Here is a 14,512-nt window from a genome sequence, read left to right as displayed (position 1 = left end):
GGGGACGCATCTAGACGTGCGCATTAGGTTGTGCCGGTCAAGACAGGTTTGGGTACACAGACCTGGTCTGCACTGTTTTAGACAGTGTATCTGTACTGTTTAGCAGTATATCCAGTCTGCACTGTTGAGCAGTGTATCTAGTATTATGCAGTTAGCGAGTTACATTCTAATTGTTATTGTTCATCTCAAAATGTTTTAATGTGTCTCAAAATGTCGTGGTATGAGTGATTGTTCGATCGTCATTATTGTGATTATTGTGTTCATTGTGTTCATATCTGAGTAAGCACCAAGTAGCCAGATTTTTAAGATGCCGTTATTCTCCAAATTAAGAGAGATAAAGACTAGAAAAGGGATACTCGAGGAAGCTGTTCCCATTCCACCTAGGGACACTCCAGGGTACTTTATGTACCACAAGCACGGCCTAGATGCCGTTCTATTTCTCGAATTATGGGTGGACTACACTAAAGATCTAGCAGAGAATCAGAGATGGCCCGCTGCAGGGACATGGGATTCAGATTGCATCATAAGAGTAGAAGAAGCATTACGGAAAAAGAAAGCCAGACAGTCACAGAAAGATGCCATCGAATTATGGCGTAAAGAATCGCATAGGCGTACAGAAAAAGCACTTAGAAAAGAAGAGAAAAGGAAAGAGGATTCAGACAAGGCCCAAGAAAACGTATTAGTTGAGGAAGGTATCCGAGTAAAAATAGAACAAGTAGACAGACAACTAAACACCCTTAGGAATGGTATGTATCCTCTCCTGACCGAAGGTTTACCTAAGGCCACTCCGGAAGTACCAAAAGATCTACCACCTCCCATGCTCCCGACTAAAATGCATCCCAAAACCGCGAAGGACATTTTCCTTTCTTCCTATCTAGATGATGTAGCGCCCGCATATGCTAATGCCGCACCGCCGCGCACACCTCCTACTGGCGGCGCTCGACCCCGAGACAATCAGCTCCTACCCCCGCGACAAGCTACTCCTCCACCTCTTCCTCCCGTTCCGAATGTCCCTCCTGGTCTTCCTCCCGTTCTTCCAGCTCTTCCCGCACCCATTCCTCCCACTTTTCACCCGAACAACCCCTTCGGAGCCAGTGCCTCAGGAGGCGCGTCCGGAGGGGCGATAGGTTTCCAGACACCTCCACAAGTACATAGATTGACTTACAGGGATCTAGCACAACAACGTACACCTCGATCAGCCGATTTTGATATAATAAAAGAACGTCTCGGGGATTGTAGATATGATCCAGTACCCGGTAGAAATGATGAAAGATTAATACTAGCATCAGTACGACTAAGACGGGTCACCAACTTTTTGTTGACCCTACCCGGAATGGTTGAACATCTAGACAGAATATATCATTTTGTCCAAACAGGGCAAGGACCTGAAAGTATTAAGGAAGCCATGGCTCACCAGAAAGTTGACACTCAAGCCAAGATATTACGGTTTTTTATAAACTGCTTAATAAGAGAACAAGATAGGCCGGGGATGGACCCGGAGGAAATGAAAGCACTTCATAGATGGGGTCAGAATATAGCAGACGGGAGCCATGATAAACAGAATTGTATAAAAAACATGTATCAAAGAATCAGAAGCGTAGTAATAAAAATACATGAAACAAGACAGTTAGAACCAGAAAATGAATCAGACAAGTTTGAGTCCTCAGAAGAGGAGCAACCAGAAGAAGCTACAGGACAAGCACAATTACCAGTTAGAGAAACGATAGCGTATGTAGGTAAAGGAAGACCCTTTAATAATTCAATGCGCCCAGTGCGTCCAGAAAGTAAAAGAATTTTTCAAGAAGCCATGTGTAACCCAAGAACTCCTGAGCACTTATTTCAAGCTACTGATAACAGACTCCGAGAACGAATGGGGTACCATGTACTAGATTCTATGGATGAACAAGAATTAGCGAGGTCAGCAGTACAATGGGCTGACAGTCCCGAGAAATATAGTGATGATGCGTTAGCACACACATTTTTGAACATGACACCAAGTGAACAGCGTTTAGCTGGTACATACATGATACAACACCTACTTCTATTGTATAGAAGCCAACATTCCGATCCAGGCCCCCTGCCTGATATATTAGCAGAACTACTCATGAATAAGTGGAGAGGTCTAGGTACCGATCTAATTAAGGTAATTCTAGAACATCGGCACAGATATAGTGCCTTTCTATGTCCACAATCTGATTCAGCACACTCCATGGAAAGAAAAATGTATTACATGGATAGACAGAATCCGTTACGAGAAGTGCACCCAGTTCAGAATACCGATAATACACTTAGACGTGTGTTTGTGTTCACACCCATAACCAAAATAGAATTATTGGAAATGAAAAAACTAGTACCTAGCCATGATAAAGACCCCGCAGGTTTTCACCGTGAAATAAAAGACATGTTACTCATGGGTGACTATACTTATCCCGACCTTATGAAGATATTGAAAGTATTACTGCCTCCTGGTATTTATGAGAAACTTAAAGAAAAAGAATGGGAAGTGGGAAATGCAAAGATTGATTGGACTGCATTAGAAAACGAAGAAAATACTAGAATTCCAGGCCAAGGGCTTGGGGATAAGGTTAAAGCATTACCAGGATTGTTAGTACAAGTGTTGCCACGTTTATTAAGTACGAAAAAGGAAGATTGGGGTGCAATCTCAGCCTGTAAACAGAAACCCGATGAAGACACTAGTGATTTTTATACTCGATTTGAGAAATGTTTTGGTATTAATAGCGGCCTGAAACCAAGCAGCGAGTCATATCCACACCTTTTTGTAACGAAATTAGTCGAGAATTCACTGCCCCAGGTTAAGAACAGAGTACTGAAAGTCGAAAGCACTTGGCAAGCTAACACCCCTTCACAAATGTTACAAATGTTACAGTACCACCAGAATAGAATTAGAGAAGAACAAGAACATGAACAAAGACGTATGAAAGACACGAAAATGAAAATGTTAGTTGCCCAGTCAGTTCCTGCTGATGGTCACAAAAAGGGTGCGACCCAGCCTAGTAATTCGACGGCTCCTGTTAAAGGGACATGTAACTATTGTAAACAGCCAGGTCATTATGTAAACGATTGTGCAGTTCTGAAACACAATATCTCCACGGGTAAGACCAAGGAGAGACCGCGCGTACCTAGACAAGATCAGGCCCAGCAACAAGCACCACAGAATATACAACATATTCCGCCTATGCCAGCTTCATCACAAACTGTAGCAGTGCCACAGCAACAGCCTATTACTGCAACACAGAACACGACACAACAGATGTACCAGTATGCACAGAATGACTACCCCGATTATCAGCGGTACACATGAAACGGCCTAGAGAGGGAGTTTGGCTTGCCCCTTATTGAAGTTCCTGTAGATCAAGAGGGTCCTTATGTACACAGTCAAGTGTTAGGAAAAGACAGAAAGTTTTTAATTGACACAGGGGCAAGCAGGACCACAATCAGTCACAATGAGGTTCCAGGGGCACCCCTCTCAGGCTCACAGAATGTTTCCCTTGGATTTTCAGGAAAGCCTATTATTAATGAAGTATCACAGCCACTTCCCCTTGCAGTTGGTCCTTTGACACGGACTACAGATTTATTGCTTACAAAATCATGTCCAGAAAACTTGTTAGGTATAAAGACACTGAAAGCTCTAGGAGCTATAATATGCTGTTCTCCGGAAGGAGTACGATTATTCTTGCGAGATTTTAAAGGCCATTATGTATTAAGAGACATGGATCCCCGGTTACAGAGTGTACCTGCACACTTGTGGGCGAAAGGCCCCACTGATGTAGGTTGTATGCACATTACACCATATCGAGTCACACTTAAAGCAGGAGTGGTATTACCACGAATTCGACAATACAAGTTACCTCCAGATGCTGTAGTGGCTTTACTGAGAATCATTGACGAGCTCATTGCACAAGGAGTGGTCGTGGAAACCGGCTCCAATGTATGTAATTCTCCTATCATTCCAGTTCTTAAACGTACTGATCCAAATGCACCACCTGTTTATCGATTAGTTATTGATCTGCGCGAATTGAATAAATGCATTGTACCACAGTATCCTGTGGTTCCAGATATCTCTTCATTACTGACAGCTATTGATTCAGAAGCGACGTTCTTTACTGTAATTGACCTCAAGAACGCCTTCTTTAGCGTCCCAATTGATCCAGAAAGCCAATACTTGTTCGGATTCAGTTTAAATGGACGAAGTTTCAAATTTTCACGCGCACCTCAAGGATTCACAGAAAGCCCCAGCATCTATAGCCAAGCACTGAAAAGACAACTTGACAGTATCCACATGCCTGTTAACACCGCCCTACTCCAGTATGTCGATGATCTGCTGATCACCGCACGAAGCGAACCCGAATGTGAAACAGCATCACTGACGGTTTTAAATTTCCTGGCTGACAAGGGGCACAAGGTTTCCCCTTCAAAGCTGCAATTCTGTGTTCAGCAAGTTGTGTACCTGGGTCACTTGCTGTCCAAAGTGGGGAGACAGCTCACCCCAGATCGCATTCAGTTAATTGTAAACATGTCACCACCGAAAACACAAAAGGAGGTGCGGGCTTTCATAGGCCTCACCTCGTACTGCAGACAATGGATTCCCCAATATGCATTTCTAGCAAAGCCACTCATTCAGTTGACGACTCAGGAGGCAGCGACATCGACTGTCCTCCCTTGGACTCAGGAACATACACAAGCTTTTGAAGACTTAAAGAAAGCCTTATGTCAAGCACCAGTTTTAGCAACACCATGTTACAGTAAGCCCTTTACACTTTTTGTTACAGAACGTGAAGGTACTGCCTTGTCAGTCCTCACTCAGGAACAAGCAGGTTCACACAAACCGTGTGCTTACTTTTCTAGCACATTAGATCCAGTAGCCCAAGCTTTACCTGCATGTTTGAAATCAGTCGCAGCGACAGCTTTAGCAATCAGACAGAGCGATTCCATAGTATTAGGACATCAATTGACAGTACAAGTTCCACATTCCGTGGAAGTTCTTTTAAATCGTACACAGACCCAACACTTGACCATAGCAAGACTGACAGGTTATGAATTGACATTGTTTCAACCACACATAGAAATCAGACGCTGCAGCACATTGAATCCTGCCACACTTTTGCCATTAAGCGGAGTAGACCCACTGAAGCATGATTGTATCGAAGTCATCACTATTACGACGAAACCCAGACAAGACTTGACAGATGTCCCATTACCAGACCCAGACCTGACACTTTATGTGGATGGTTCATGTATGAGAACAGGTACAGGAGAATTAGTGGCAGCTTACGCAGTCACGACAGACACCGAAGTTATAGAAACAAATTGTATCGACACCCTGTCAGCTCAAGCAGCAGAGCTCATCGCTCTGACACAAGCCTGTATTCAAGCCAAAAATAAGAGAGTTAACATATACACTGATTCACGTTATGCATTCGGAGTCGTTCACGATTTCGGAGTCCTCTGGCGAGAGAGAGGTTACTTGACTTCTCACGGTGCCAACATTCAACACGGTCCCCTCATTCAAGCCTTGTTAGATGCAATACATCTACCTGCTTAGATATCTATTATAAAGTGTAAGGCACATACAAAGGTTACCGATACGATCTCCCAGGGTAACGACCTGGCAGACCGAACAGCTAAGCAAACTGCCCAGAATCGAATGCATGCAACTGACTTGACAAAGACAATAGTTCCGACACAATTACACTGCATGACAGTCAAGGATCCCGCACATGATGTAATTGACATACAGACACATGCCACACCAGATGAAATCAAGAAGTGGACTGAACTAGGAGGGATCCAAACAGATCAGGGATGGATGACGAAGGGAAAATATACATGGTTTCTCCCCGATTCTATGGTTCAAATCATCATTAACACTATACATAGCCCAGCACACCTAGGAGAAAAGGCAATGCTAGATAGCATTCAACACATATGGTACAATAAGAACTTACGAGCCGCAGCGAAACAAAAAGTGCGTACTTGCATGATTTGTTGTCAGTTCAATCCAGGTAAAAGCATTCCTGTAGAGAAAGGTGGATTTCAGCCTCCCGATCACCCTTTTGAAGTCCTCCAGATGGATTATATCCAGATGGAACGTTGTCGAGGATTCAAGTATGTCCTCGTAGTCGTATGTGCACTTTCCCGATGGACAGAAGCATATCCAGTCCCAGATTACACTGCTCCGACCACTGCCAAGCAGCTGGTTCGCGAGTTCTTCCCACGGTATGGTTTGCCCCGTATCGTGTACTCAGATAACGGTCAGCCATTCTCATCCGAGCTTGTGAAACACATAACACTCCTGTTAGGGTATCAGTGGAAGTTCCACTGTGTCCGGCATCCCGAGGCAGCAGGTCTCGTGGAGCGCCATAATCAGACTCTAAAGATCCGACTTTCAAAAATATGTAGAGAGAAAGGCGTTGACTGGATAGTAGCCTTGCCAGTTGCCCTTTTCTATATGAGGATGGTTGCGCACTCTCGAACCGGGCTATCCCCGTATGAAGTGGTCTTCGGTAGGCCACCAAATATGTGGGGGACGCCTATACCTCGTAAAATCACAGATGTTGATTGCGTTATGCTGACAGATTACCTTGCCTCCTTGATGTCTGCACTACAATCTTGTCGTTCACAGGTAGCTGCAGCCTTTCCCGACAACACCGAGGTGAAGCCCCATGAAGTGGTCCCTGGCGATTTTGTGTTTGTGCGGAACTTTGACCGGAGAAGTCCACTGGAGCCCCGCTGGCAGACCCCGAAGTTGGTTCTTCTGACGACAAGGACGGCTGTTAAATTGGAGGGCAGAAAAGGATGGCTGCACTCGAGCCACATCAAAAAGTTTCACAGACTTCCTTCGGACTTGGACTCTAAGCCCTGCCCTCCTCCACAAACTGACTCAAAACTCCCCCTGGTTGAGAAAACCGCCTCCGAAGAATATAGACTAAAGTTACGGTCTAGCAAGTCAGACAGTTTAATTGTTTAAGTCCTCCCCTAGGTGAATCGGTTAAATTAGTTTCTGACATGTATCCCCTAGACCGAGATAGAGAGAGAGATAGACAGAGACAACTCAAGAAACGTGCATATTGTAAATCACTTCGTAGTCACTGTATAGTGACATTATTGATTATGTTTTTTCTAAGCTTTCTTATTATTGCTGCCAGTATATTATTGCACATGTACTACCCTATTTTCAAGCGTGCACAATCTGCTTACAATGTCACTGCCGAACATTCTTTTAGCGAATTACCTCCCCATGAATTGTCTTACAGACTTGCGCTGCGCAACAACACATTCATTAGTATGTTACATCACTCCCATCAGACTAACAATGCTACAAACTGCTGGATATGTGGCCTCCCTCCCTACCAGAAATACAAGGGAGTTCTGCCCCTCTTTCCGTACCCGTTCACTCACAATGGCTCCTGTGGGGCATGGTTTAGATTGATTAATTCCCTAGATTCTGACATTGCTGTTTACGATGGGAATTGGGTTTGGGGAAACCTGAACTTAGTTCTACTTAAAGTCTGTTACCCTGACAAGAAGGGACTTCCCACTAGAACAGGAACTGATCTAGAAAATGAAGTATATGGATTAGGTAATTACACAATTATTCTCATGATTCTAACTGTTGAATCCGAAGCCGCACCAGTATTGCCTGCTATGTCAGTGTTACCAGTCAAAGGTGAATTATGTATCAGAAAGAATGATTCCATACACTTAGGTCATAGTAAATGTACTACTGTGATCGAATTCAGTGATCAAGGCAAATCCACGTTTAGAGCTACTCGTCATTCCTACTTTGTCTGTGGCCATACCACATACATACGTTTGCCTCCAGATTGGGATGGTACCTGTTACATTGCATTCCTTCTGCCACCTGTTTTCCTAGCTCCTCCTGATTATCACAGAAATACCAATCTAGTAAACAATAGACTCCGAAGAGATCTCCCGATTGTCGACTACACTGAAACGGCATGGGAGCAATACACAGACTTCAATAAAGGTTTCTTCCCCTACATAGGTACTGTTACTAATAGTAAACTGATACGTAGATTAACTAGAACCCTCGAAGCAGTAGTGAATGAAGCTACTTCCGCTCTAGGTAACTTAACAGAGGAACAGTCTGCCATGCGGGTTGTTGTTCTTCAAAATCGTCTTGTCAGTGACGTCATCCTAGCTGACAGGGGTGGAGCTTGTAAGGTCATCGGGTCAAGTTGCTGTGTTTTCATTCCAGAAAACGCGCCAACGGTATATAAAGCTATAACACGTCTCCATAAAATTGCAAGTCTGATACATCAGAATCCAGGCACCTGGACTTGGTCCGGTTGGTTCTGGACAACGTTGACCGCTTGGGGATGGAAGATCCTATCCTTCCTAGGCATTGGCCTTCTCATAGTATTCAGTTGCTGCCTGTGTTTACAATGTGGACCGGCGATTTGCGGCCTGTGCGCCACATCATGTATTCCGCATTCAAATTCCCATTCAAAACGTCTAAAGAAGAAAGAAGAGCAAATGATGTTACATGAACAGATTGATCGATTCATGCAGATCGATATATCATGAAGGGTCCGTAGGGGACAAGGAGGGAATGAGGTAATATAAATTTTGTGATCGATTGTGTCCCCTATCTTAGACCCCAACGACTCCGTGTACACGCTACAAGTACATGTATGTTCCCTCCACTTCAAGCTATGAAGACGCAAATACATTTGCGTCCAACGTTAACATGTCCTCTTTCAGATCCACCATGAATGGGTCAAATAGTCCGTTCCTAAATATGCCATGCCAACGTCTTTATGTAGTGTACTTTACACGTTTTTCAGCTCTGGCGAAGTAGGCCCTGAATTCTGCCATCGAGCCTTTTCCTGCCTTCTGACTCTGAATCTCAAACCTGGGCCTGCATCTGTACCCGTGACCTCTGCCTTATTCCTTGTGCGGCTAACGGTGCTTGGCTCAGCCTGTTGCCTGCCAAGACTGTATTCAACCTTCAAATTATCTGCTCCACTCCTCGAAAATACATTCCTGTCTAGTAGTTTCATGTCAACATCCTTCCAGCTGCAGAGCAAAGGGCTCGGCCTCACTGTCTCTGTGCAAGTAATTCATGGCTCTGTTTCCATGGTAGGCCCATGCCCTCCCTCGCACCCCTCGCATCTCATGCAGACACGTAGACGCTCATACACGCACTCACAGTCAGTATAGAATAGCCTCTTGTCCGAGAGACCTTTTCCTTCCAGATAATACAGTTCCTTAAACATGAGATATTAGATACGATTTGGGATTAGGTTGATCTGACATCCAGACATCTGTCTCCACATGTAGGGCTAAATGTCAAGTCCCCCTTCACCCCTCAAGTTACACGTACACTACACGTCATACTGCTGCGCGCGCATCTCTGCCATGTATTTCTGCTGACACTGCCGGATTCACTCATGGATCCGCCTACTTGTGACATCATGATAAATGACGTTCTTGTTCACGCCTTCATGCACGCCTATTGTATCGCCTTTTTGTATTACGTACATGCACTCTTATCTCTCTTCTCAGCTGTTACGCCTCCTGCATATGCCTTTACTGTAATGCATTGACTATATATATGAATGCCTGTCAATAATGTATTGTCGCATACTTGCATACTCGCATATTACCATTGACTCTGTCAGTTTGTCCCTTCCCGAACCTGCGTGGTGACGGAACTGTATGCCACCTTGGCTCGAGCCAATATGCTAATCACCCAATTCCTTTTTAAGGAATAAAAACCCTTTTTGAGAAACCTCAAATATCACGGATTTTGCCTCTTATTTATTATGAGTTATTCTTATTGACTTTACCGCATAGAAATTCAGTACCAGGTAATTAAATTTACCACACACCTCCATTAACCAATTATGGGTCCTCCTAAGGTTGTACCTAGTCACCCTTTCCGGTAGGAATCCGGTTTGCTCAAAATGCACCAGTCTCGATATCACCCTCCTAAGACGGAGAGCCAATATCGTTGCGAGAAGCTTCACCTGCACATTTAAAAGGGAAATGGGTCGATAGGACGTTTATTCATCGGGTGGCTTACCCTCCTTATAAATCTGGATGATTATAGCTTGACGGAGGTCCAGAGGTAACACTCCCTCTGGTCCACAAAGAGCCCAGTAGGTCCGCAGTCTTTTTAAAGAATTCCGCCGGGAAGCCATTAGGGCCGGGGGACTTTCCAGCCTGAAGCCTTGATAGGGCCTCCTTAATTTCATTGATTGTAATGTCAGCCTCCAGGTCTCGTTGGTCGTCCTCTGCCATGACCGGGAGCTCGATATGGGCCATGTAGTGCAGCGCGTCCTCGCGTTACTCCCCCCCCCCCAGGTCTCTAGCGTCAAAAGGTCCTGTAATACTCAGCAAATGTCCCCCGCTATCTGCCCGTCCGCTTGTACCCAATCCCCCCCCCCCCCCCCCCCCCCCCCAACCATTGTCCTTCTCTGGGCCATGTAGTGCAGCCCGTCCTCGCGTGGACCCCCCCCCCCCCCACACCCACCCACCCCCACCCCACCCCCACCCCCACCCCCACCCCACCCCACCCCCACCCCCACCCCACCCCACCCCACCCTACCCTACGGAATGGTCCGATATGCCTCTCGCCAGGTATTCAGCTGTGTCATTGATATGTAACGTCTGCCTAGCCATAAAGATATAATCCAATTGGGAATATACTTTATGAGCTCCGGAGAAAAACGAGTACGCCCGAGTCTCTGGGTGCAGCCGCCTCCACACATCTACGAGACCCAGTGCAGTGATCGTTCTGGCTAGCAGAGTGGGCGCCAGAACCCTATCCCTACCTCCCGTCCTATCTTCTGCCGGGTCTATGACATCGTTGAAGTCGCCCCCTAGCACCTGCACTGTGTCTGACGTATTCAGGAGAATATCTGTGATGCCTCTGAGCGTAGCTGTGTGCAGTTTGGGTGGTGCGTAAATCGAGATGAACGTGTATGCCCGCCTCCTCCAGTGTCCCCTCACTGGCGCGAACATCCCCTGAGGATCAAGCCATGTCTGTCCTATTTGAAAGGGTGGGTGTTTTTAATCAGTATTGCTACCCCTCGAGAGCCCGAAGGGAAGCCTGCGTGTGCTAGAACTTTGTACTGTCCTCTAGCCAGAAAGGCGCATTTGGTGCCCTGCAGGTGTGTTTCTTGTAGCAGTATGACGTCAGGTCCCAACCTCTTCATGTAGTTATGGACTAACCCCCGCTTAATCTTGCTACCAAGGATGTTTACATTCCATGTAAACAATTTAATTCAGTCTTGGCCAGGCTTTCTTCTACAGGGCGACCTATCAGCGTGTCCTGCATCTAGGCGCTTGTATCTCATGGGGTCTGCGCGCTGGGTCATTAGGTCGTGCGTATGAATGATCAACGTGACATGCCATAACAATCCCCCCACCCCCCAACTCCCTCCATCTACCAAGCAACTGAAGGACATATGTCCCCCCCCCCACAAACCCCAAACATGAAACACCAGAACCCATCCCCATCACCCCCCGACCCACCCCCCACCCCGCCAGTCCCATCTCCGCAATTGGCTAAGTATAGGACTTTTGGGCAGAGAAGGTCTGTCGCCCACCCCTCTGACCCCCTAACAACCCAGCTCCCGTACAGGAATCCTGAGAGCTAACAACACTCCCATCAGCTACAGCAGCTAACCGGGAGACCAATCACCCCAAGGAACAGAAAACAATAGGTGTAGGGGGTTTGTCAACTTGCGTGCAGTCCGGCTGAGCAAATATCATCAGCGTCCTTACAGTCCCTCGTTCAAGAGTGTGAGTCCTGGACCTCATCCTGTGAGCCTCCTGCCTCCTTGGCCGACTCCTGCTCCATCTCATTGATCGCCGTCACCAACGGGTGCCTGGAAGGCGAGCCAGTGTCCTCGTCCCCGGTGAAATTGCCTTCAGTTTCCTCTCCCCCTTCTGTGCGGGCATTCTCCACCAGACAACGAAATCTGTAGCCTGCTGGATCTCCCGTCCCAGGGGATGCCGAACCCCGCCGCAGCCGGTGAATCGAATTTTGCGTGGATATGGGGTCGTCTTCAGTCTCCTACTACCCCTACTCCCCTCGCTCTCTGGGTCTTTGGTTGGCCCCACCGTGCTACTGCTGCAGGCGTCCCAGTCGCCATCTTGCGTCCCCCATCCTCCAGGCGCCTCCGTGGGGGGCGTTCCACCAACCACTGCCAGGCATCCTCCGGGTGGGTAAAAAAGTGTGTCTTTTCCTTGTATATCACTTTCAATTTTGCGGGGAAGAGCATCATGTACGGGATATGCAAGTCTCTCAGCTTTGCCTTCACCAGATCGAAGGAGCGCCTCCGTTTCTGTACTTCTTGACTATAGTCCGGAAAAATCATGATTTGCGCATTTTCCAGCAGAATCTCCACGAGCTTTCTGGCTTCCCTCAGTATCACATCACGATTTGCAAAATTCAGGAAGCGAGCTTTGACCGGTCTCGGTCTCGCCCCCACCGGAAATTTCGCCAGCAGCGTCCTGAGAGCTCTCTCTATGACAAAGCAGTTCGAGAAGTTCGCCACCGGGAAGGTCTTTCGCAGCCATGCGTGTAGGAACGCCGCCATGTTGTTCTCCTCAATTCCTTCACAAAATCCCACAAAGCGTAGATTATTGCGACGCGCCCTATTTTCCGCATCGTCCACCTTCCACTGAAGGTGCTTGTGGGAGGCTTGGAGCTCCGCCACATCTTTAAGAGTGTGGATGGTATCTTCTGTCTCCCCCAGCCTGGTCTCCGCAGTGGTCACTCTCTCTGTCAAGTTGCAGAAGTCCTGGCACAGCAGAGTGACCTCCGAGCCCACCTCTGCAATCTTGGCTTCCAGAGCGGCCCGAGATGCCTGGATATCCTCCTGTGATCCCTGGATGGCCCCCATTAGTAGTGCCGTGTCCGAGCGTGGCCCCTGGGACTCAGTCTCCGTGGCAGGTGGGGCCGTGGCATATCGGTCTAGGGTCCCCAGCTTCGGGGCCCTGGCGGCCGCCTCTTTTTTCCCCATGCCGCACTCACAGGTAGACCGGACGGCCACGTCGCCCCCTCCATTGATCAGGGCCACTGCTCTCTCCCGCACCTGGCTCTGATGTCGTGTACAAGGGTTGGGGGGTCTAGGCTCGGAATGGCCCTCCCGTGCTTGGTATTCTCACACAGCTTGCAGGCCGGTCGCCGCCAGGTGAGGATCCCCCTCTCTCCGTAATCGCTGTGGGGGCGCCCAGTCCCCAGCCCCCCGCCGCGGCAGACACTCTTGGAATTAACTCGTGGCACTTGAACGGCCAGGCCGCGGCAGTACGGCCGGGGGCGGTGGAGGGGGGGTGGGGTTGGGTGGAAAGGAGCGGACGGCCTGAATGTCCCGGCCGCACTGTGTCCACGCACCCAGACCAGTAGTGCCTCAGATCAGGTCCCGCCGTGCGTCTCACCTACCGCCCCTCTTGACCCCCGATGCTCTCCTCCGCGTCGTCATCCCTCCAATGAAGTCAGCGCAGGACCGTTCTCAGCTCAGGGGGTCGGATCATTGCTCAGGACACCAGGCCTCTCCCTGCCGGGGCCCCTGCTGCCAACTTGCTCCGCCGATAATGTCCCCTCTCCAGGACCTGTTCTCTAATTGGCCTTGGCCCACGCCGACGCCTCCCAATGTCCGTGGTCCACCCGGCGCTCTTACTGACTCAGGCCGCAGCGTAGATGTGGGCGCTTCCTTGCTTCGCTACTCGCGCCCGTCTCTCCGGATCTCCCAGGCAGGAGCGCGCCGTTTCCAGGTTCCCTCGGAGCCCAGCTGTCTCACGGGTCGGCAGCGCTGCCCCAGGCGCCCTCCGCCCCAGCTCGGGGGTATGTTCGGCCACCAGCAACGGCCGGAGCTTCATCGCCCGCACCTGCGCCAGCCGGTCTCGATGTCTGTGGCTTCCGCTCCAGACGGCCCGGCTCCCTCACCAGGGCGCCGCCATCTTGAGGCCGTCTCTGCGGCAGTCCAGGGCGGCTCGTTGTCCCTCTCCAGTTCTTGCCGTTGCAGCGCGGATGCACGAGCCCCCAATCCCCTCAACCCGGACTCAGCATTGCCATAGAGAGCACAGCCATGGGACAGAGGCAAAGGCCAACAATTTACTCCGCTCCCAAGAGGACAGCAGTGACACCACTGGGAAACACCAACAGCCCCCCTTCTGTTCCCCAAGAAAATCCACCTAGCGCCCACCCCCTAACCTGGGACAAACCCCATTCCCATTTGCCATATACTTCAAGCAGGCGATAAAAGGGAGCATTAACCCGGTCAGAATTGAGAAAACCTATGCAAATTTGACCCAGAAAAAAACATGTTTGCATTGTTCTTTGCCATTCCGGCCCGTCTAACATTCAGTTGGACAGTACAGAGGTGAAATTACCAATCAAAAATGGTCCTTTTGGCCCACCTGCACCACCCAGTTTGTGATCAGGGATATAGTGGTTTTAGACTACTTGCAGAGAGGAACCTCACACACTAGTGAAGTGGTTATTTCCTACCCACTA

At 48.5% G+C, this 14,512-nt stretch overlaps 1 protein-coding gene across 3 annotated transcripts in view; it reads right to left on the bottom strand.

Moving 5' to 3' along the window:
• YEATS2 (YEATS domain containing 2) overlaps positions 1-14,512 on the bottom strand; it is a 1,498,478-nt gene that overhangs the window by 1,416,279 nt on the left and 67,687 nt on the right. The window lies entirely within an intron of this gene.

This window comes from Lissotriton vulgaris, chromosome 11, assembly GCF_964263255.1.
Source record: "Lissotriton vulgaris chromosome 11, aLisVul1.2, whole genome shotgun sequence".
NCBI lineage: Eukaryota > Metazoa > Chordata > Amphibia > Caudata > Salamandridae > Lissotriton > Lissotriton vulgaris.
Note: the sequence above shows the minus strand (reverse complement) of the source record. Positions and strands in the feature narration are given on the sequence as shown.